Source organism: Dendropsophus ebraccatus, chromosome 8 (assembly GCF_027789765.1).
Source record: "Dendropsophus ebraccatus isolate aDenEbr1 chromosome 8, aDenEbr1.pat, whole genome shotgun sequence".
Lineage (NCBI taxonomy): Eukaryota > Metazoa > Chordata > Amphibia > Anura > Hylidae > Dendropsophus > Dendropsophus ebraccatus.
The window spans coordinates 50,833,382-50,856,612 of NC_091461.1; the positions used below are offsets into that span (position 1 = coordinate 50,833,382).

Genomic DNA, 23,231 nt, shown 5'->3' on the forward strand with positions numbered 1-23,231 from the left:
GGAGTCGTCTGTGATTGATACACTGTTATGGGGGCATCTGTGACTGGTACACTATTATGGGGGCATCTGTGACTGGTACACTGTTATGGGGGCATCTGTGACTGGTACACTGTTATGGGGGCATCTGTGTCAGGTACACTGTTATGGGGGCATCTGTGACTGGTACACTGTTATGGGGACGTCTGTGATTGATACACTGTTATGGGGGTATCTTTTGCTGGTACCTTGCAGTAGGAGTATCTGTGGCCAGCACATTTTTATGGAGACCTGGGAATTTCTTATACACCTGGAGTCTAGCTCTATTTCTTGTTTCTTTGCAGGTTTGGATACTAAACATATAAATATTGAGGTTTGTGTCCTAGTTTTCAGGTTTGTGTAGGATTATTGATGAATATGACCTAATACATAACGCTTCCAGTGTCTCCAGTGCTAGCAGTGTCTACATTAGAAAGAAAAGGCTTTTTATTAAAAAGAACAATCTACATACTGCAGGATTGTAGAATCTGGGTGAATTTGCCTTGTTGTAGTTTCTACATTGTATAAGTTTTGGCCTAGGTGGCGCCATTGCATTATTTGTACATTGTGAAGCTATATACAATTGTCAGTGACACTTTAATGGCTTTGCTCTTCACATTGTACATATTGATCCCATGAATGCTTCTGCTACATGTTTAATCTCAAGAAGCAAAAGTTTTTTCTTTGCTTCAGTCAAACAACATCAGGTGAGAATTCTCCTCTCCCATTACAGGAAAAGCAGTATGGCAATGGCACTATAACTATGGCAACTACTTTTTTTTCATCATATATGTTAATTGGGGGCTACATGCTGCTTGTTGGCCTACAGCAGGGGTTTCAAACGTGCGGCCCACCAGCTTTTGCAAAACTACAATTCCAATTTTATACTTGGCAAGCCAACGCTTTAGCCGCCCAGGCATCGGGGACGGCTCCAGGTTTTTGTGGACCCTTGGGCGTCAGAGCCTCAGCGGGCCCCTCTTCCATCCACTATGCACCTATCATCCACACGCTATGCACAATCACTTGAGATACCACTAACATACACAAACACACATTACTGAAACACATACTTAATGACATACACAAACACACATTACAGACAGACACACACTTACTGACTGACACACATTAATGACTGACACACACGCTGACTGACACACATTACTGACTGACACACACACAAACACACACACTGACTGACACACATTACTGACTGACACACACACAAACACACACTGACACACATTACTGACTGACACACACACACTGACATACATTACTTACTGACTGACACATTACTGACTGACACACACTCACTTACTGACTGACACACATTAATGACTGACACACACACTGACTGACACATTACTGACTGACACACACACTGACTGACACACATTACTGACTGACACACACACTGACTGACACACATTACTGACTGACACACACACTGACTGACACATTACTGACTGACACACACACACTGACTGACACATTACTGACCGACACACTCACTTACTGACTGACACACACAAACACACAGAACTTACAGCTCAGTTTTCTCCCTCTTTCTCTCTGCCCAGACAATCTTCACACTGTAATTAGGTTAAGGACCTACCAATCATGTGATCAGGTCCTTCATCCCTCTCTCTCTGATGTTCAGCCCGCTCACCCTGCACTACAGTGAGGTAGCTGAACATCCACTGGAGGCGCTGGGGCCCTGGCACTTGCCCAGGTAAGCGCTGTACTGACGCCGACCCTGCCAGGCATGATGGGAATTGTAGTTTTGAAACAGCAGGCGGGTTTCAGTTTGACACCTGTGGCCTAGAGGAAAGGTGCATTTCAGTTTTTCATTCCTTTTGTAATATCAACAATTCCGTTGCGGAATTCCGCTACCTTTGCTCAGTGGGAATGGGGCCTAATGGGGTATCTACAAGTGAATAAAAGGTTAACCCAAGCACACTACTGCAAAATGCTGGCAACTCTGAAGCCTAGAGATGGATCCCATAATGTTGGATTATGGGCAGTTGTTCCTCCTTGTTCTGCATATGAATGCCAAGGATGTATCAGTCCATTGACAAGACCACTTCAGAACATGCAGTCCCAGAATGCAAAGTTAGTTTTTTAAAGGAACTGCACAATCTGTAGCACTTACCCTATTGTATAGATGGGTGCTTGTCTCTTTATGCATAAGACCTGGGCGTCAGAGCAACAATTGCACCTCCTGAAGCTGTAACACTGAGGTTTGTGAACTGGTAATAAATAACTACCATTTTCAGTGTTGTGACTGTTCTTAAGGTCTATCTCAAAAAAGCAACACTTGTCAGTATGCATATGAACAGGGTCCCCCTCTATTAACCAGACCAGAGAGACTTTATGATACTAGCCAGCACATGTTGTCCATGTAATTGATGTAAATGGCCAGCATGTAATACTGCATTTCACCTCTAGTGGCCACTGCAGTACAACTATAAAACTAAGCAGTTTCCTCCCCAAACTCCAGATGTGAAAAGTCAGACCCTTTGAACCTGATCTCTTGGTTCTTCCGAGGACATGTCCTGGTTTTTGTGTCTTTTTGGTGCTTTCCCCTCAAACTTCTCCTATTAAATATATGCATTTTTAATCACTGAAAAGCCACAGCAAAACTGGTATAAATAGAGCAGGCTGTGGAATAAAGAAAGTGCTACAAGATCTTTGTTATTTCAATGTAAACTAAACCACATAAACACTGCAAAAATGCCCCCACTGCAGCCTATTAAAAACCTTCACAACTCCTACATTATAAAAGGGCATATTGAACGTGACCACATAAGTCAGAATGTATGTGTTGTGCAGCTGAAACACCATGAAGAAACAAGGAAGTGAGAGCGGCCAGGTGCTCAGCTGTCTAAATATAGAGGAAACACACAGACCAAAATGTGACTTTTTACAGCTATGATTCAACTTAGTGATGTTATCTATATAGAGTATATATTGACATCTACAGTATATGCTGATAACCCTGTAATCTGTGTATATTTCTAATGTCTGTCTGATGGATGCCTGGGGTTTCTTCTAGATCTTTTACACAGTATACACATGCTATTCAAGCATTCCTGTACTCCGTAATATGGCGCACCCATTCCTCGCAGGTTATAGACTCTTGTTGTGATGCTTATGATCAAATCTAGAAAGTTCTCATGCAGGATTTCGTGGAATGGATTATAATGACCACATAAGGGGGTTTGCCCTATTCATAATGCAACTGAGACCCCCAATTATGAGCTAAATGGAGTTTCCATGTTCACCTCTTGCTACAGGATAAATGTAGTACTGTGGCGTCCCACCACTGGTGTTTTTCTCTCCTGTGCACCTGTCGTAAACCTTTCACTCAGGTTAACCAGTGAGAGATGGTGCAACTGTAGTATATTGTTTTCTCCACTAGATGTCACCATATTTTTATGCACAGCTGTAGTCAATGGGTTTACTGTTTTGTACCATGTGTTTAGTGCTGACCTATCACAGGTGCTCTTTCCTTCTAATCTATCCTCTTTCTACTTTATCCTGCACACACACACTTCTCCATCCCCACCACTCGCAGGCAGGCATACAGAGGGTCCCTGTAGGAGAAGTTTCACTGGTGGAGGAAGTGCAGTTCAGTCTTATCCAGATTCTCAGAGAGGAAGGCAGTATCCTGACAAGATAGGTACTAGCCTCAGAAGGACAAAGTAACCGTGAAAGTAGAAGTCTACATATCCTACTGCGCAGAGCAGGTAACTGGGAAACCTCGAACACTTAGCTACACCCAGATAACCACGGCTGTTGCTCGTACTACCCTACGGCTACTAGAAGGCAGAAGGCAGTAAGACAGTGTCTATACGTGAGTCACTTCACTCAAGATATATCTACTAAAAGTTCCGGCAGAGTACACAGCTACACTGAGTTAGGGCTCCTCCAGAAAACTCCTCTCCTATTGCTCTACTCTTCACTCTACTAGCACAGCTACAGCTACCTCTCTTACTTTTCTCAAGCACCTCCTCCATGGGGAGAGGTAAGCTCACACTCCCGATCAAATTCCCCCCTGCCCTTGCCGGCTGCCAGATTTTAAAAACGTCCAGACTTCCCCTTTGAGGCTCTTTTGTACAGGCCCAGCAGGTGCCCTTGATGAGCGCTCATCTTGTAAATAGGCATTAATTTAAAGGGAAACAATTTGCTGGTTAGAAGTATCTAATCTGCTGATATGTCCCTATGACAGATGGGCCGCTGAGGACGAAGGTAAGTTTCTTACCTTCTTCCTTGGCACAGTTTTTGTGTACCTGTGTACTTTGTAGTTAAATCCCTATGGTATTTAGGCAGTTTGGTGCACTGGACACTGGAATACCCCCCCCCCCCCCCCCCCCCCCCGCTGCACCGATCCAAATCCAAATATGTGGCAAATCACTTATCATTATAATGACTAACTTGCTGATATACTGTACTTTCACTGCAGTCCCATCATGCAGCTGGCCCCCCGATCCTCTTTCCTTGTGTGCTGGCAAGATGACTCCCCCCTTCCATAAGATGGTTGCATATAAGGAAGCATGTGGTCACTCCAGTACACTGATACTGATATGGAGGAGGCAGAATGACAAATATGTCATATGCTCCTACATGGCAATTCATCTTTTGGATAGGGGAGCTGTCTGCCTAATACACAAGTACAGGGGAGCAGAGATGCATGATGGCTACAGTGAAGGCACAGTATATTAGTGAGCCCTTTACTTGCACTATGTGATCCAATGCCATAATACATAACTTAAAGGGGTTATTCAGCGCTACAAAAACATGGCAACTTTCGTCCAGAGACAGCATCACTCTTGTCCCACTTTAGGTGGGATTTTGTAACTCAATTCCATTGAAGTGAATCAAGCCTAATTGCAAACCACACCTGAACTGGAGACAAGAGTGATGCTGTCTCTGGAAGAAAGTAGCCATGTTTTTGTAGCGCTGGATAACCCCTTTAACCCATAGCTGCACCAGGACGTTACTGAACGTCCTCGTGCCGCTAAGGGAGTTCAGAGGGGGGTCGCGCGGCGACCCCCCTCTGAACTGCCGCGATCCCGGGTGCCGCATGTAGCCCGGGATCGCGGCTATTAGCGGGCACGGTCCGATCGCCGTGCCAGCTAATTAAGTACTTAGAAGCAGCTGTCAGGGGGGCTTCTAGTATATGTGTAAAGTAAAAGAAAAATGTATTTTTAATAACACAAAGCCCCCTCCCCTAATAAAAGTCTGAATCACCCCCCTTTCCCCATTTTATAAATAAAAATAAATAAATTAATTAAGAAACAAACATTTTTGCTATCGCCGCATGCGTAATCGCCCGAACTATTAATTAATCACACTCCTGATCTCACACGGTAAACGGCGTCAGCGCAAAAAAATCCCAAAGTGCAAAATTGCGCATTTTTGGTCGCATCAAATCCAGAATAATTGTAATAAAAAGCAATCAAAAAGTCATATATGCGCAATCAAGGTACCGATAGAAAGATCACATCATGGCGCAAAAAATGACACCTGACACAGCCCCATAGACCAAAGGATAAAAGCGCTATAAGCCTGGGAATGGAGCGATTTTAAGGAACATATATTTTCTTTAAAAGGTTTTAATTTTTTACAAGCCATCAAATCAAATAAAAGTTATACATGTTACATATCGTTGTAATCGTAACAACTTAAGGAACATATATAATGAGTCAGTTTTACCCCAGGGCGAACGGAGTAAAAACAACCCCCCCCCCCCCCCCAAATAAAAAAAAAAAAACATTTTTTTTTTCAATTTCACCACACATATAATTTTTTTCTGGTTTCCCGGCACATTTTAGGCAAAAATTACATCTGCCATAGCAAAGTACAATTAGTTGCGCAAAAAATAAGGGCTCATTTGGGTCTCTAGGTGGAAAAATGCAGGCGCTATGGCCTTATATACACGAGGAGGGAAAAACGAAAACGCAAAAATGAAAACTGGCTGTGTCCCCTAAGGGTTAATAACTGTATTCTATACCTAGAGCTTAGATTGCACTGGTTTTGCTTGTGTAACACACAGTATACCATGAGGGTTTACATTTCTACACTAGATTTTATGATATAGTCTGTTTCAAAGATCTTCTTGTTGCTAACAAATAGTAATTGTACATGGCTTAAATGTAGATCATGCAAGCGGAATTATCCTTTGCATAGTAAGCATTTTGTCTACAACATGGTAAATCTAGTTACTTAGCAGACAGCTCGGTTGGCAGCCAAGATGATTTTATTAATCATGGCAGGGTGTGTCAGTGTGACTGAGAGGGCAATGTATCTATTTACAATAGTTCTCATTTTAAAGACCCACCCGCTTTTCAAATTCTGTTTCTTTTGGGCGTAATGAACAAAATGTACCAATTATATAATAGGAATAAAAAGTCCTGGGGAGAAAACTATTGACATGTGAGAAGCTGAAAAGGGCTAGTGTGCAAAATGCTATGGTGGATGGTAACACGTCAGATGTTTAAAAAAAAAAAAAAAAAAAGGGACATATTAAGACTTATCCAGAATATTAGAAAGCTACAAGGTTCTATTTATTCTCAATTACTTATACACAGTAGGGGCAGTAAGTGGTCAGGGTGCTGAGAGGGGTGCCACTGGCCTTCATAGCCTGGGGACCCAGAGTTTGCACCTTAATCTTGAACCTTTGGAGAGGTACATACCCTAGTTTGGGTAATAACATTTTATCATATGGGCACTGTATTATACCATGCAATGGGCATACCATAGTATTTCCATCAAGTTCAACCAAAAGAGGGGGTGGATGAAGTGAAGGGTGTGCATGATTGATACATTTTTATATTGTACATAAGTCAAATATAGGGCCAGTTCACACTGAGTAAAACGGCGGAATCAAGCCAACCTCAATATCATACAGCCAGTATATAGGAGGGCAGTGCGCCTCCACTCTCCGCTCTCTGTGCCTCTCTGCTCAAAGAATTGAGAAGAATTGAGAGTTCTGCTGCGGAATTTTTCCAGTTTTACTCCGTGTGAACTGGCCCATAAGGTCAAAGAACCCACCAATATGATTTCGGAATGTAGGTGGGAAGGAGTACATGCAAAAAAATGTATGCAAGCCAGGGAAGAACATACAGTCAAAGAATAGACTCTCTGTAGGGGTATAGCTGGTGGAGGGCAGGGGGGACAGTATGGTAGAATGATAATTCTTTATTATATAAGTAAATATAATTATTTTATGATGATGGTGATGATGCCGGCTAATATTAGAGCAGTTTATTTTCTTTGTATTGTATATGGCTGCAGTGTTGAAAGGCAATTGATTCGGAAATAAAGGCCAGGATGAACTGTATATATGGTCCTAGTCAGAATATACATAGACGCACACTGCAGCATATGCCAAGTACAGTAAAATGATAATAACAATTGCAGTGACTTGTACAAGCCCCCTTGGGCCCCTAGGGCTTAGCGTTCTGAGGGTCATATGATCATAGAGGATGGGAAGCTTTCCCTATTAATCAGAACATCCCTCATCCTAGATTTGTGTATATAAATGTCAGTCGTCTGTGTCTCTAGTGGCTGACAAAGTTTATGTAAATGTGATGCTAAGTTCCTTCAGGACGGTATAGCTCTTTACCACTGTATGACTGTGAGCACTTTAGCAGTAGTTCAACCAGACTGTGTAAGTATGTGTCCTGCATTGCTGGTAACCCCTGACATCTTGTTTACTATGATTACCAGGGATATAATGTGAACTCTATATAGTTCCCCATCAACCTACTTTAACTATATGGAATATATTATTTGTATTATAATTTTTTTTTATTTTAGAGTAGCATTGAATCCAGGGCACTGTATATATGATAAAGGGGTAAATGAGGGAGGTTTGGCCCTGCCTGCGGAGGCTTACAATTTACAGGGTGAGTGTAGGGAAACAGTAGGTGAGGACAGTAAGTTGTAGGTTACTGTGAAGGTTTTGCTTTTGAAGGTTTTGGTGGTGGGTGAGACTCTGCTGTCTTGGGGTATTTATCTTCGGAGTATGGGGGGGCGATGCACAGGAGAAAACTTGGAAATGGTTGTGTGAGGAGTGGACAAGGGGAGAGCACAGATGGAGGATCAGATTATATAAAGGGAAGATCAGGCCAGAGACATATAGAGGGGATGGCCTTGTATGTTATGGTTAACAGTTTAAACTGACTTTGTTGGGCAATGGGTAGTCATTGAATGGCATTGCTGAGGGGAGAGGCAAAGGAGAAGTGAGGGGAGAGGTGGATTAATCGGGAAGCACAGTTATAAATGGGGTGTATAAAGTTTTTTGCATAAATGTTTTCGAGGTGAAGGTGGCAGAAGATGGCTAGGGATTGGATGTGTGGTTTGAAAGAGAGAGCATAATCAGAGATTATTCCAAGTCATCAGACTTGTGGGACTGGGGACAAAGTTGGACCACCAAAAGTAATTGACAGAATAGGGGAAGGGGGTTGAGTGAGAGTGGGGGAAAGATACTGAATTCTGTTCTCTCCATGTTGACTTTTAAAAAGTGGGAGAAAAAAGAGGGCGATATAGCTAAAAGACTCTCTGAAACATTGACAAGTGAATATTACCACCAGCAATGTCAATTAATTGATGGCATCAAATCCCGTCATGTGAATAGGATCACTAGACGTTTTCATACTAATCTGTTCAGCGCATTGCTATATTATGCGTCTCTGCAGGCCTCGCATGTTTTTAGTCTCAGCAGAAACTACATTTGCAGAAGCTACATCAAACTTCTTTCAAAGTTTTCTTTGCATTCACTTCATTTTGATGAAATTGGCAATGGACTCCAGGAGCGACTGCCAAGACAAACACTTGTTAAACCTTTCACAATTTTCATTCAAGCCGGTTATTTAATTTGCTACAGTATAGCCGAGTATCACATCACGCATATATATGTTCAAACAAGGACTGCTTTAAGAGTTTAGTAAGCAGCAGGCAGGAATCTCAGTAATGGTGCTTCAGGATGGTCACAAGGGCACATATACCTACATATATTTCTCTGATCAGGTTTTGATTTTGTTTTTTAACCATAGAGACACTTAGGTCTAAATAGGTTTTATACATAAACTGTAGGATTTTTCATTAACATTTAGAAAGTTGCTTTATTTCTTTTTTTATTGTATTTTTATACAATTTAAGGGTACAAACCCACACACCGTATACGCAGCAGATACGGTGTGTGGGTTTATACCCCAACAAAGAGATAATAAGATATGAATAAGACATTCAATATGAAAGTGTGTTCATATGCAAGCATACTATAGTAAACCGATTCAGTATGCTCATGAAATGGAAACACAATATTTTAAAAGGTTGTTCAAATGTATAATAGAAAATTACAAGAGCATATATAACTCCCTTTATAGACAATGCTATAAGGGGAGATGGTGAACCAAAAGAAAACATGTGTAAAATAAAGTAATGGTATAGCAATACTCAGTAGAGCCATGAACAGTGTTTAGCATTGCAGCTGAGCATAACAGTGAGAACTTTTATTGGTGTAATGGTGCCTTGCCAACTCTTCAAAAAACAGAAAAGAGCTAAAATTATAGCGGTTAAAAGATTAAGGGCTGACAAGGGCTCTAGACAATGCCCTATTGGACTCTAAGCATAAGGTCCTGGAGAACAGCCATGTTTAGTTGTGGCAGCAACCAATCAGATTCCACCTTTCATTTTCCAAAGAGTCTGTGAGGAATGAAAGGTGGAATCTGATTGGTTGCTAAGGGCAACTGAGCCAGTTTCACTTTACACCATGTTTTATAAATCTCCCTCTATGTGTCCCTCTTTGGTTGATCAAAAAGTTGTGGGGTATGTGCTGGATACGAGGCCGTTCTCAGGCATATCATCTACAGCTGCCTGTGTAATTTCTGAGATTTTTATTATTTAGTAATCTTAGTACCCTAACCATTAGATGTTTGCTTGGTCACAAGTGTGTTGAATGACCTCAGTAGAAGATCGCATTGACAGTCATTAAAGCGTTAATGCTTTAAATTATTGTGGGCACCTGAGGTCACTGTGGCAACCATGAGCTGTGAGGGCAAACACTTATGTCAGAAAGAAGGTTCTATAAAAATTAGGCCCCCTGTCTGGATCAGTGCCATCTTGGATGCGCCAGAGGACCTTGATCTTGAATAATTTACTCTCCTCTACCCTTGTTGTGATTGGGAGGTTCTAGCAGGGGACAAGGGGTTCTCTGCTTTAGACTACCCCTTCAACTGAGTCTCCGCCTTCTTGATAGGTGCGCGTGGAAAAAGGTACTTCCACCCAGCCATTAATAAGGTAACAGATATGACAACTGCCTCCGCCTGGAGAAAAAAAGGTTCAACCTCCGGAGGCGACAAGCCTTCTTTACAATGAGAGCTGTCAATCTGTGGAACAGTCTACCACAGGATCTGGTCACAGCAAAAACAGTAGAGGGCTTCAAAACAGACTTAGATAAGTTCTTAGACCAAAATAATATAAATGCATATGTATAGAACCTATCATTATCTGTCCCCCTTCCCTGCATCCATCCCCTCCTTGTATACACCCCTTCCCTGCATCCATCCCCTCCTTGGTTGAACTTGATGGACCTGTGTCTTTCTTCAACCATATTAACTATGTAACTATGTAACCAGATCTTTCTCACATCCGATGTAGTATAAGTTATATTGGTATTACCCTCTAAGCCCAAGGGAGGGGCAACTCTCCAGCCATGGCTCCCTCAGGGTTTCCTCCACAGGGGTTTTTTCCCTAAGTGCTGGAGGGTGACTCTTTGTGAGTTAAGGGTCTGCCATTTCTTTCAGTGTCATTTGACTTTAAATAAAATTGTGACGATTTGACAACTGATAACAATTTGTTGTGTCTTTATTTTGTATTCTTTGGTTTCATTTATTTTGCTTGGGAGTTATGGAATCCATCACATATTGGAGAGTCATAAAGCCGGACATCTGCTCGCCAAAGAAATTCCTTTTTGTACCATCTTCGGCAGGGGATTGGCTGATATCTCTTACTATCAAAACTGGAAATTCAGGAAAGGGATAACGGTTTACAGCCCATTCACTTAATGTAATACGCACTGATCTCAAGTAGAAATGAGCGTATGAGTTATGTTTTACACAACATAAAGGGTTTCTCCAGGATAAGAAAAACATGACTGCTTTAATCCAAAAACAGTGCTACCCCTGTCTTTAGGTTGTGTCTAGACTTGCAACTCTGCTCCATTGACGTGAATGGGGTCCAGCTCACATACCCCACACAACCTGTGAACAGGTGTAGTGCTAATCCTGTGATTAGGCGCTGGAGGAAGGGGTGTCTTCTGAGAGAGACGGATTGTGTAATGTTGAAGAGTCATGCCATGTGAGAGCGATATAGATCTTTGCCTGTTACTGTGTTGTAGGGGTCAGAATTTGTCAACGCAAAGCAATTTTTTGGATACATTTGAAAACTGATTTGCAACAACGGCCGTGATTAATAGAAAAGTTATGTCGCACTGCAGTCAGAGGGAAACCCGGCCGGAGTGTATACACATACACTCTCTATTGTGTCCTAAGGGGAATTGGGATGCGGGCGCACACAGATGCGCCCGCATCCCAAATGAGCACAAATGAAGTTCATCCGGCTGGTACTGCACTGCACTGACACAGGCCGTTCTGTGACATGGCCGGGTCACAGAACGACTGGTGTCTCACGTAGTGTGAACCCGGCCATAGGCTGTATCCATGTTTTCCTGAACTCCCTAGGGCTGCATCCAACTTGTTTAGTCAACGGTATTCAAATGCCGAATGATTGGACTCAAGCATGCTCGAGTTGCGCTCATCTCTTATCCCAACATTGGGACAATTTTGATCCTGCAAGGGACAGCAGTCCCTGCATCTCTCTTGTAAGGCCCCCCACATGTCCAATTTAAATGCAAAATATTATATAGACACTTTATCATATCTATCCCAGTAGAAACACATTTAAGGATTATGCTACTAGCAGTATCGCTAATATATATATATATATATATATATATATATATATATATATATATATTTGTATTACTATCAAATGTAGTTTGATGATTTAGTGCAGACACTATTTGTGTGCATAATGAATATATACTGTTGCTGGACAAGATTGCAAACCTTACTGTTGGCCTATACTGTATATTGCATGCTACGTTATATAATACACATGGAGATGAAATATTTGTCCTTTACAAGTCTGCCTGTCTAAATCAGAAATTACTACTTCAAAGTACGCATTTTACAACCTTTTCCTAAGACTAGGTGTTACATTTATATATCTTGAAAGGTCAGAACTAAGAGGTCATTTCCTTTAATTCATTGATTTGTACTGGAAATGCCCTTTGTCAAGTAGTGTGGACATAGTGATCTTATGATCTCATCAAAAAATTAAAGTGTACCTGTCGTTATAAATTCGTCAAAACCTAAATTAACAGTAGCTGTCATATAAAGCAAGTATTCAATTTACATTCATTATTTTTTAGCATGGAAAGTACGGTATTTCTTGAGGAGACTTCTAAATCTACGTCCCAGGTGTATGCCAGGGAGAAGAAACAGTTCCCCCCCCCTTTCCCTGGCATACGCCTGCCCCATCCCCTGCTCATTCAATGGGCGGGGAGGTGGGGAGCGGCAAGTTGTGAAGGAGGCATGGCCGGCTGCAGGATGCGGCCGGGGATAGGGGATGCAGCGGGAGATGGGGGGATGCGGCCGGAGATGGGGGATGCGGCCGAGGATGGGCTAATGCGGCGGCGGGGCTGCGGACAGCGAGGGGTTAAAGCACATATTCACAGCGGGATGTTAATCTCGCAGTGAATATGTGCTATCATAGGGGTGAATGGTACCGGATCCGCAGCGGTTCTTGCTTCGAATCCGCAGAAGTGAGATCCGCTGTGGATCCGGTAGGTGTGAAGGCACCCTAAGAGTAAATGTCCTCACCCCCACCCCTGTGTTTAGACTCTTTTTTTTCCCGAAGCTCTGCTTCACACATACTGTATTGCAGCGGATTTGACGGTGCAGATCCGCAGCAGATCTGATCTAAATAACTGAAGCGGATCCTGTACATGTGGATGCACCCAAAGACTCTAAACACAGGAAGTCCCATGTTTCTTAGGTCAGCTGAGCGCTCACAGATCAGTCATGTAACTGATGGACACATTGAGCTGTGACTCTCTGTACTGGTCAGAATTCCTGTGTTTTAGTTTCTTTTTTTCAACCAGCATATGTCAGAAAATCTGCCTTCAGGAGACTGGACCTGGATTTCTGGTAAGTTTTACAGCATAACAACAACATAAATAATGAATGTAAATTGCAAACTTTCTTTATAATCACATGTACTGTTGATTTAGATTTTGAAAATTATAATGACAGTGACACTTTTAGTATATATGCACGTAGATAGAAATGTCATTTTGTAATGTCCCGCACTAACAAACTTTCACAAGAAATCTTAAATGAGATGCACATATAAAATAGTTTTATTCATAGGTAGATAGTCACTTGACTCTATCCTATGTGGTCACAAGAAGGTAATGCCCCCCTACTGTACTACCAGGACTAGTTACATGAAATTCTATTATCCAGAGCAGTCAATATTCTAATTGCATGGGGGATATAATAATCTAATTCTTAGACAGTGTAAACTTAGACTAGACAGTTGAACTACTCACTCCCCAGCTCTCTGCCTTTTCCCATCTCACTGCATTAAAGTCTATGGAGCTCATTTCCTGCAGAAAGGTGGAGATTGCATTGAGCCGGGGAGTGAAGGGCCTAACCATACGCTTCTCCAGGGTAATTCTAGAGATCGGTGGAGGTCTAAACATTCGGACCACATCTGATCAAAACTTTTGACATGTCAAAAGTTTTTTCTAATGACAGAAACACTTTAATATGTACTCAAAGGCACTTTGTTTGCTATGGTACACAGGGTCCATGAAAGTGGGGTTATTAGAAAATACAATTATACTGATCTGAGCAACAAGGTTACTCACTGTGTAACAGGTCTGACCATGACCCGAATCTGTGTTACAAAGTCATGGGATGGACTGTGGATGATTGACATAATGTACCTCTTTTTAAACAGGTTCTGCAGCAGCTTTGGCAGTGTACCATAGATTACAGTGTACTCTATAACAAAGCTCCTTTGCTTTTTATTTTTATTTTTTTACTTTAATTTTTAAAGAGATATGGAGGAGTATGTGAGACCTGTAGGTTAGGTGATAGCACAGCATAAGCTATTAGTGGAGCAGCAAGTAAAAAGCTCAAATGTCAGGTCAGGCTTCAGTCCTCTGATAGTCCTTTATAGTCAGCAAGTTATCACATGTACCTATTATATAGATATAAGAGGCATAGATATAGGGGTGCAGAGGTAGCAGTCACACCAGGATCTTGTGCCTATCACATAAGAACTTCTCCATATCAAAGTATAAATCTGGCTCTAATTTTCACATCTCACTTTAACAAATCGATAAATTATATAATTTACTGGCTACTTTAATATCCTAATACGTAGAAAAAACTTGTCATGAAAAATACCTTTTATCACATCATCAGGCATGTCAAAGGTTATTGACCACAGGAGATATAGCCGAGGAGAGAGCGTGGCAGAAGCGCTATCCACTCCTTTGCCGACCACGAATTCCGACAATTTAGTCTCATAGACTTATATTAATGGAATTGGGTATTATGGAAATACGGCCTGGGGAGTGAATCATGCTGCTGCCACGCTCTTTCCCTGGCTATCTCTCTATAGTGAGTCACTGTGATCAATAACTTTTGACATGCCTGATGACATATCAAAAAAAATTTTTTATTACAGGAATCTATACCAATAAGGCTATGTTCACACACCGTGAGAGACCTGCCATTCCAATTTCGGGTCTCTGCACGGATCATCCCGGCCGGTACTGCAGTACTGGCCGGATGATCTTTTGTCCGCAGGGTTCTGATCAGCACCTCCCATAGCCCGCATCAGAACCTCCCATAGCCCACAGTGAAGCGAGCGGCCGGAGCCGCTCGCTTCACTGTGTGAACTGACAGGTCTTTCTGCAAGCCGGAATTCACTTAATTGCGGCCGCAGAAGACTGCGATGTCAGTTATTTGCGGCCCCGTATGGGATCCCTGCCGGAGCGTTTACGATGTGTATATGCTCCGGCCGGGATCCCATATCAGACAAGGTTATGTTGCGCTCCGCAAAAAGTACGGCCGTTGTTGCCGATGTCAACAACGGCCGTAGTTTTACGTAGTGTGAACATAGCCTAATACAGTTTCTGTTGGATTATGCAGTAAGGTTACTTTCACCAAAGCGATGAGTGTGCAGAGTTAGCACTTTAGACTTGCAGTAAGCAGCAGGGGGAGCAAGGTGCCTGTAGTTTAACACTGTTATTTCTGCTAGTTGACAATTTGTCTATACCATTGCAGATCATGCATGCAATATACAGTCCTGATCATTCTAAATTGCTTGCTTTAGTCACACTGAGTTCAAGATTTCTTGAAGGATGTTGTCATGAGTGAAAATACAGATCATTAATGCAGGCCTGGGTGTAAAACAATATAAACCAAAATTCATAACAGTGTAAAGAAAAACTAATAAATACTATCATGGACCTACCGCAGCATGTAAGGAGACTCTATAAATAGACACACTGATAATATACAAGCTAGGCTGGAGGCAGTGGCGCACACATGGGAAGGGGGTGGGTGTCTGACATGTCTGGACCCCCTAGACACTATGAAGTTCTTTGTTTAATTTAGTGAATAATCTGTTTTCTATGTAATTAAACATGCATCATACAAATCCAATCCAATAGATAACACATATGGATCTTCACTCCTGGGTCCTTTCAACTTCAGGTGCCTGACCCTGGTTGGCACACAATGAACTCATGCTGGCCAGGGCCGGGTGCGGTAATGCCCATAGTTTATGAGGAACTGGGATCAAGGACCAGTAAGTAAATGCTGTGGTTGGATCTGTGTGCTCTGGTCTCAATACTTTTTCATTTGGGGGTCTCTATTTTTCTCGGGGTGTCTAGTCGGAGGTTTCCATTAATTTAGGAGTGTCCAGTCTGACATTTCCATTTATTCAGGATGTTTGGTCTGAGGTCTCCATTTATTTATGGTTCTTATTTGAGCGCTGTTTTTATAGGGGATCTGGTAAAAGGTCTTCATTTATATAGGAGGTCTGATCTGAGATCTGTTTTTATTCCGGGTTTGATTCTGGAATCTAGCCTGGGACCTAGCCTGTGGTATGTAGTGTCTATTTAGGGGTTTCGTCTGTGTTCTGAATTTTTTTTAGGGTTCTGTTCTAAGGACTGAACTATTTTTGGTCTGGGATCTGGAATCACCCTCACCCCCTTAAATTGTATTCCAAAATTGCCCCTGAGAGCGGAGAGGGGAAGCTAGTGTAAAGATGAGAAGAGCACACCAGCATAGACCACTGTTACAGAGAGCCTTACATGAGTTTGGGCTAGCTTCAACACAATGTACCCAGATATATTCTTCTCAGATTCTAAGTTATATATGAGCTATAAGGAGGCAGAGGATGGCTACTGCTGCTAGCTGATTAAATAGACATAGAGAGGCTGGAAACTTTGTAGGCCTTGGAGAGGGGTAGCAGCGAGAAGCCGCTTAGCCCCCCCCCAACTTAGATTGGTGCATGTGTTGGGATGCACTAGCAAATCCTTTCCATTGACAGTCAAAGGAGACAAAATGCTATGTACAAAAAAGAAAAGAAAGGGAAACATAGGGTAAAAAAAAGGTTGAGGCGCACACCTGTAATTGCAAAATATAAAATAGCTTTATTATGACCGGCTACAAAATTATTAAAAACATTAAAAACCAAAAAACGGCATCCTCCTAAAATACAGGAGGTTGCTCACTGCTACACATGTAAGCTCAATAAGCTAAGAAGGGACTATAGCGATATGTACAAAAATACATGCAGATCAAAATACAGATAACAGCATGATAATAAATACAGTCAATACCACCTGAAAATCGAAAAGTCCCTGTGTGGCAGAGAAACAGTTACCCCAAAATGACAAAATGCTATCCATGAACTGTAAACTAAACAGTGTTATCAAGCTATCAAATGTCTGGTGATAGATTTACATGGTAGTGATTTGAAATTCCTTGCAGCTCTGCTTGTAAATAATCCGAATGCTCCACCTTAAAGAGGAATTATTTTAAAAGGATATGCTCCGTTTCAATTAGGGATTTTTCTTTTTTACTTTTGCTTATATATATATATATATATATATATATATATATATATATAAAAGGCATCATAGGTTTATATTAGATAATTATGTAAAATAATGTAGGTTCTTATAAATGCCTTGTGTTTACCTTTTTAAGCTAAAGTGGAAGATAGTTTTGCTAATGTTTCAGATGTATTGATTCCTACTCCCACACTGAAATGATTTCCCGTGGTTCCTCTGGTTTTGCAGAAAGAGTGGGTGAAGTCTCATCATTGCAGTTCACTTAATGAAACCAACCTACACCACCAGGTAAACTGCTGAAACTTAGCGAGTTATGGTGCTTTTACACGGAGCGATTATCGTTTGAATTTTCGTGATAACGATCGCATTTGAGCTTTGGAAATCTGTCAGATAAATCTCTCTGTGTAAAGGCACCCTTAGGTATATGTTTTACCAGGCCATGCATTTACTGCAACTTTCCAAACTGATGCGTTTTACTGCAATTTGCATAACTGAGGTAAAATAGCACCATTTTGCTGTGACATTGGGAAAATCACGGCCAAAGAATGAGATGCATGAATGCAGCAGTGCCGGCATTAAACAGATGGCACTGTAGGAATGGTGAAGATAAATCTGCTTTATATGGACAAAAAAAAAACCTGTAATGCTACAGCCAATTTGCAAACCTACTTGTCACTGTCCTTACAGAGTTGATACAGCTTCAGCCCATGTTCACATGGTGTAAGACACAGAACAGCCGGTGTCAGAGAAGATCATCCTGGCCAGTACTGCAGTACCAGACAGATAATCTTCACTTTTGATGAATTGAGATGCGGCGCCTTCCGTGTGCGCCCGCATCCCAATTCGCCGCTACACACAATGGAGCATGTGGCCGGAGCCGCACGCTCCATTGTGTGAACTGACAGGTTCTCTGTGGCCGCTATTCAATGAATAGCACCCGCAGAAAACGGACATGTCAGGATTCCTGTGCTAACAATCCCGCCGGAGTGTATACTATGTGTATACTATCTGGCCGGGATTCCCTCTAGCTGCAGCAAATGTAAGTTAAGTATTAATCATGGCCGTGTTGCAAATTGGTAACAACGTCCGTGATTAATACTTAACTTACTAATGTGTGAACATGGCCTCATGGTGTTTTCTGATACCCTTCATTTTCCCTTTAAGTTTCAGTTTTACATTTCAGTTTTCCTTTATGTTTGGCATATAGACCACGGAAATTTCCTGACATCCACTGTACACCATACAGCATATGCAAATCCCTCTATAAATCTAATAACCTATAATATAATTCAGTGGCAGGGACTTTCATAGTCACACAAAATGATCATATGTTCTTTCTTATCCCCTGATGTCAGTGGGGTAGGCTGTAATCACGGTAAGTTATTAAGTGAGAATAGTTATCGGCCAGGCGTGCCGTATGGCAGCACTATGAAATCTGCTGACTTTGATGGTAGTAACACAACATTTTATGCTTGTGCCATTTCATCATGTCTCAAATGTCCTCATCCACTGTCCTGTGCATAATTGTATGTGTATTAACCTTGGATTAGGACACTAAATGATAAGAACCTATCAAGTATCTAAAAGGCATACCCCGCACTGTGTCGCTTTTGGCTCAGGAGTCATTCTGAACTTGCTATGTGGTATTTTCCTACTTCTTTTTACACTTACTTCAGCTGACATCTGGTGTTCAACCCTGTCAGTCCATCATGCTCTTGTTCGCCATACATTGACTCATTAAATAATATTGTGTGACTAATGCACTTACAATTCAGTCACCAACTCTTCAGCATGTGTTAGTTGTCTCATGTTGCTTTGGAAACTCCCTTGCTCAATGACGCTCTCTGATAAATGGCATCCAACCTAATATGACTCGTCATTAGGATTTATGGTGCTTATTTCAAATTTAACCCCTTCATTTTTTATGGTCCTTCCACTAACGTGTCCATTGTGTGTGGACATTTTTAGTTATTTAAAGGAATTTTACTAACATGGCTTCTTCAGTCATACTTAATTCAGTAATATTTCAAGGCTTGGTTTTGCATGATAGTAACATAATTTGCATGAATTCTGTTCCACAGAAAGATGTGCGGCTGATAAGGATGGTTTTACCACCCGCTCATAAGATCAAATCAGCCGAAGAGGGAACATTTGCTGGCTTGTCGGCTGATCACTGACGCTTTTACACAAGCTCTTAGGAACGCTCATTAACAATAATTGGTCAATTGGTCTGTGTTAGATTCTTTGGGAAAAAAAAGAGACTAAAAGCAGGAAGCCCCGGTCATCTGTGCTCACAAAAAAAGTAGCCATTTGATTGATACACTCATTGAGCCATGGCTCTCTCTTTTTTTTAACCAGCACAAGACTATGAAGCTGCCTTCAGGAAACCTGGATACAAGTAAGTATAGCTTTGTTTAAAAGCGTGATAACAGCCCCCCCCCCCCCCGCCCCCGCCCCCGTATGTCAGATCCAGAAATAATGGCCCCGGGCATGATCACCAGGCCATCAGCAGGCCATAGTTGCGGTGAGTCTTTTGTAGGTAGGAAACAGTCTTTAGGCACTCAAGCACCTGGCTACAGGTGCCAGGTGCTAGAAGGAACTGTCTTGCTCTGGAACAGCAGTTTAGACTAAGCCAGGAACTAACAAGGAGGAGCTGGGGCAAGTCTCCCATTGGTGAAGGAGAACTTGAGATCACTTGACGTGCCATAGACTAGAACCTTGTAGAAGCTACTGCTAACAGGCCGCAAGTGTAGGACCTCACTGGCAATCATAGTCTTGCGCGTACAAATTACCATAACGTTCCCATAACATTAACCCCTATTGCCTTCAATGTGCTGACTTTTACAGAAAGTGAAGACTCATTAGTTACATCTTGTGATGAAAAGGTAATACTGCAGCTATGTTAGGGAAGCATAGAAAAACCTAATATAATATACCTTAGTGTCGAATGACATTAACAGAGACCTAACAGTAGCACATGGGTTCATGGACACTGCAGTTCCTCAGGTGTTTGGATCTGTGTGTCATTTGCGGCAGCACATCTTTCTGTGTAAACAGGTAATGTGCAACCAACAATGATGAAATTAAAGGACCGCACTAATGATGGAGCAATCAGTCATGTGACCTGGCTGTATGATTCATCCAGTCTGTTGAGGGCTGAGCAAATGAGTGTCAATCTCTGAGATCACCATTCCTTATCATTTCAGCACCAGCCCAATCTCGATAAAACTGCACATGTCTTTTTGTATGGGACATCCTCAAAACATATTTATGACAGGTTTGACATGCTGAAACGCTTGTAACTACCATGACGTCATTTTCATAATAATAAAATCAAGCAAAACATATCATTACTAATTTGCAATATATTCTACATCCACTGATAATACTATGATCTATTGTCAACTGGAACCTACATTGGCTTAGGGCCAATATTTGTGCCAATAGTAGCTATACAACAGTCCATCTTCCAGCTGAATACAGCTAATGGCCATCACAGGAGGAGGCGGCAAATGACACTTGCAATTACAAAGCAGCTGGCATCTGAAGATCTGCTCTCAGTATAGCAGGATTTAAGCACTATAGCTTAACTAGGATATTGAAGACTTTCTTTCATTCAGGCACATACATACAATATAGTACAAATAAAAACAGGCAAACCACCACACCATCTGCTTTACCCTGTGCCAGAAGGGCCTAGCAGTAACCCCCCTTCTTTTGTACCTTGAAGGGTATGTGGACATCTGTGAGACTCGTATACTGGTTCTGGTAGAGAACCGCTGCCAAACCAGTATTACATACCTGTCCATTGAATGCCAATGGGAAAGAGGAATAAGACTAAGGTGAATTAGGGCTACTTCTTTAAATAGCCTTTTAGCAGCTAATATAAACTAAGCTCCAGAATGCAGGTGTAATAAAACATGGACATGCTTTAGAACAAGGATAGGGAACCTTCCATCCTCCAGCTGTTGCAAAACTACAATTCCCATCATGCCTGGATGGCCAAAGCAAAGCATGATGGGAATTGTAGTTTTGCAACAACTGGAGGGTGGAAGGTTCCCCATCCCTGCTTTATACATTTGTAAATGACAGAATTGTATGCCAGATTGGTGAATTACAATGGTTTCAGTTACTTGATTAGGTATACTGTAGTGCGGCAGGGTTCCACCTTGGTCTCTAGGGCTGTTATAATACTGCATATCCCAGCCAAATCGGGGGCATTTTAGACCCCTGTCATGGATAAAGCATTAGAACAACACAATTCGATTAAATAGCAGCAGTCCAATGGCTTTTTCTTAATATGATGCCACATTACAAAATTTCTCAAGGAACTGCTAGCCTGAAAAAATCTTTGAGGGTCCCCTGTGGACTAAGGCCATAATGTGAAAAGCTCCTCTCTAATGTAAGTATCTGTGCCAGTGGCGTAAATGCTGGCCATGGTATGCCTGGCCTTACCATCTGTCTGCATTAATCTAAAATGTAGTCAATACATCTCAGCATTTCCCATTCTCCCTACCATTCATCTAGGATGCTTTTCTTTACTGCTCCATCCATAATATTATCACAAGCAACAATGTGCATGAAGATTAATAATTAATGATTGCACTGCAGAAATATAGTAACTCAGAAGCTGCCAAATATTCCTGCCATGCAGCACCTTTCATTGGGATGCTGGTCTATCTGCCAGTACGAGGATTAAATGAAATACCAGAAGGGATGCTTCATGGGCAAGTGCCAGCATGACTGTAATGCAGCCAGAATACAATCATACAAGGAGGGCAGCCGAGGAACATCAGCAAATTCAGAGGGGAAGCTGCCGAAAGAACTAGGTTACGGACATTTACAGAATATTACTCTTTTTTAAGACTCTAGGTGCAAGGTCCACTTATTATTAGCGGATTACCTGGCTGTCCATGTTAGCTGCAGAAATATTTAGTTGGATTTACTTTAAAACATAAGTAAATGTGTAAGAAGCAACTATTTTAAAATAATTTAGCATTTATAATTTTAGGTGTGATGTGTCTATATATTTAATGAGAAAAAGAAGAATTTCTCACTGGAGAAAAAAAAAATATTTTCAAATCATCTGTTGCCAGAAAATTTTACGAATTTGTATATTACTTCTATTAAAACAACCAAACAAGAAAACTCAAACTTTCCAGTATTTCTCAGCTGCTGTATGTCCTGCTGTATTGTTTTCAGTCTGACATGATGCTCTCTGCTGACACCTCTGTCAGGAACTTTTGGGCACCAGTTGATTTTATAAACTTTTTTCGTCCTCTGGAGTATCCTTTTAACTAGACGTAAGTAAAAGTAACATGTCAAAAAGTGACAAAAGATAAAAAGTAAACATACCTGAAAGTGATCACTGTACTTAAAAATTGCTTTGCATTCTGCTGCCCACCCTCCCCACCCTAAATTAATTTAGATTAGAGCCTAAATTATATAGAATTTAAACTATCACAGTGCAGTAATACACCTTATCCTGAAAGAGACATTTTTATGCTGAATGACAGAGATGACAAAACAATCAGAACAGTTTTAGACATCGGAATGTGAGGAAGCAAATCGTAAGAATTTAAACCATATAAAACTATAGGTTCTTTTTCGAGGAAGAAACTGCCGCCTTGCAGAATTCAGCTTCTTCCTGTCTTACCAGTTCACAGTTGTTCTTGCTGACTGTAATGTTTAATGTTGTATATTTAGAACATTACATAGGTTAAGTCATATTAACATAAAACTATAGAAACCTGCAATTCTGAAAGTTTGAATTAAAGGGGTTATCCAGCGCTACAAAAACATGGCCACTTTTCCCTCCCTCTCTCTTGTCTCCAGTTCAGGTGTGGTTTGCAATTAAGCTCAGTTTACTTCAATGGAACTGAGTTTGAAACCCCACCCAGTCTGGAGACAAGACAGCGGAAAAAGTGGCCATGTTTTTGTAGTGCTAGATAACCCCTTTAAGCTTATTGGATAAGATATT

General features: G+C 41.5%; 1 long non-coding RNA gene across 1 annotated transcript in view; it reads left to right on the forward strand.

Moving 5' to 3' along the window:
- LOC138799329 (uncharacterized) overlaps positions 1–23,231 on the forward strand; it is a 32,968-nt gene that overhangs the window by 1,492 nt on the left and 8,245 nt on the right. Inside the window, exons 2-3 of the long non-coding RNA XR_011364240.1 lie at positions 17,480–17,539; positions 19,610–19,649. This is a non-coding gene — a long non-coding RNA (uncharacterized lncRNA). The remainder of the gene's footprint in view (positions 1–17,479; positions 17,540–19,609; positions 19,650–23,231) is intronic.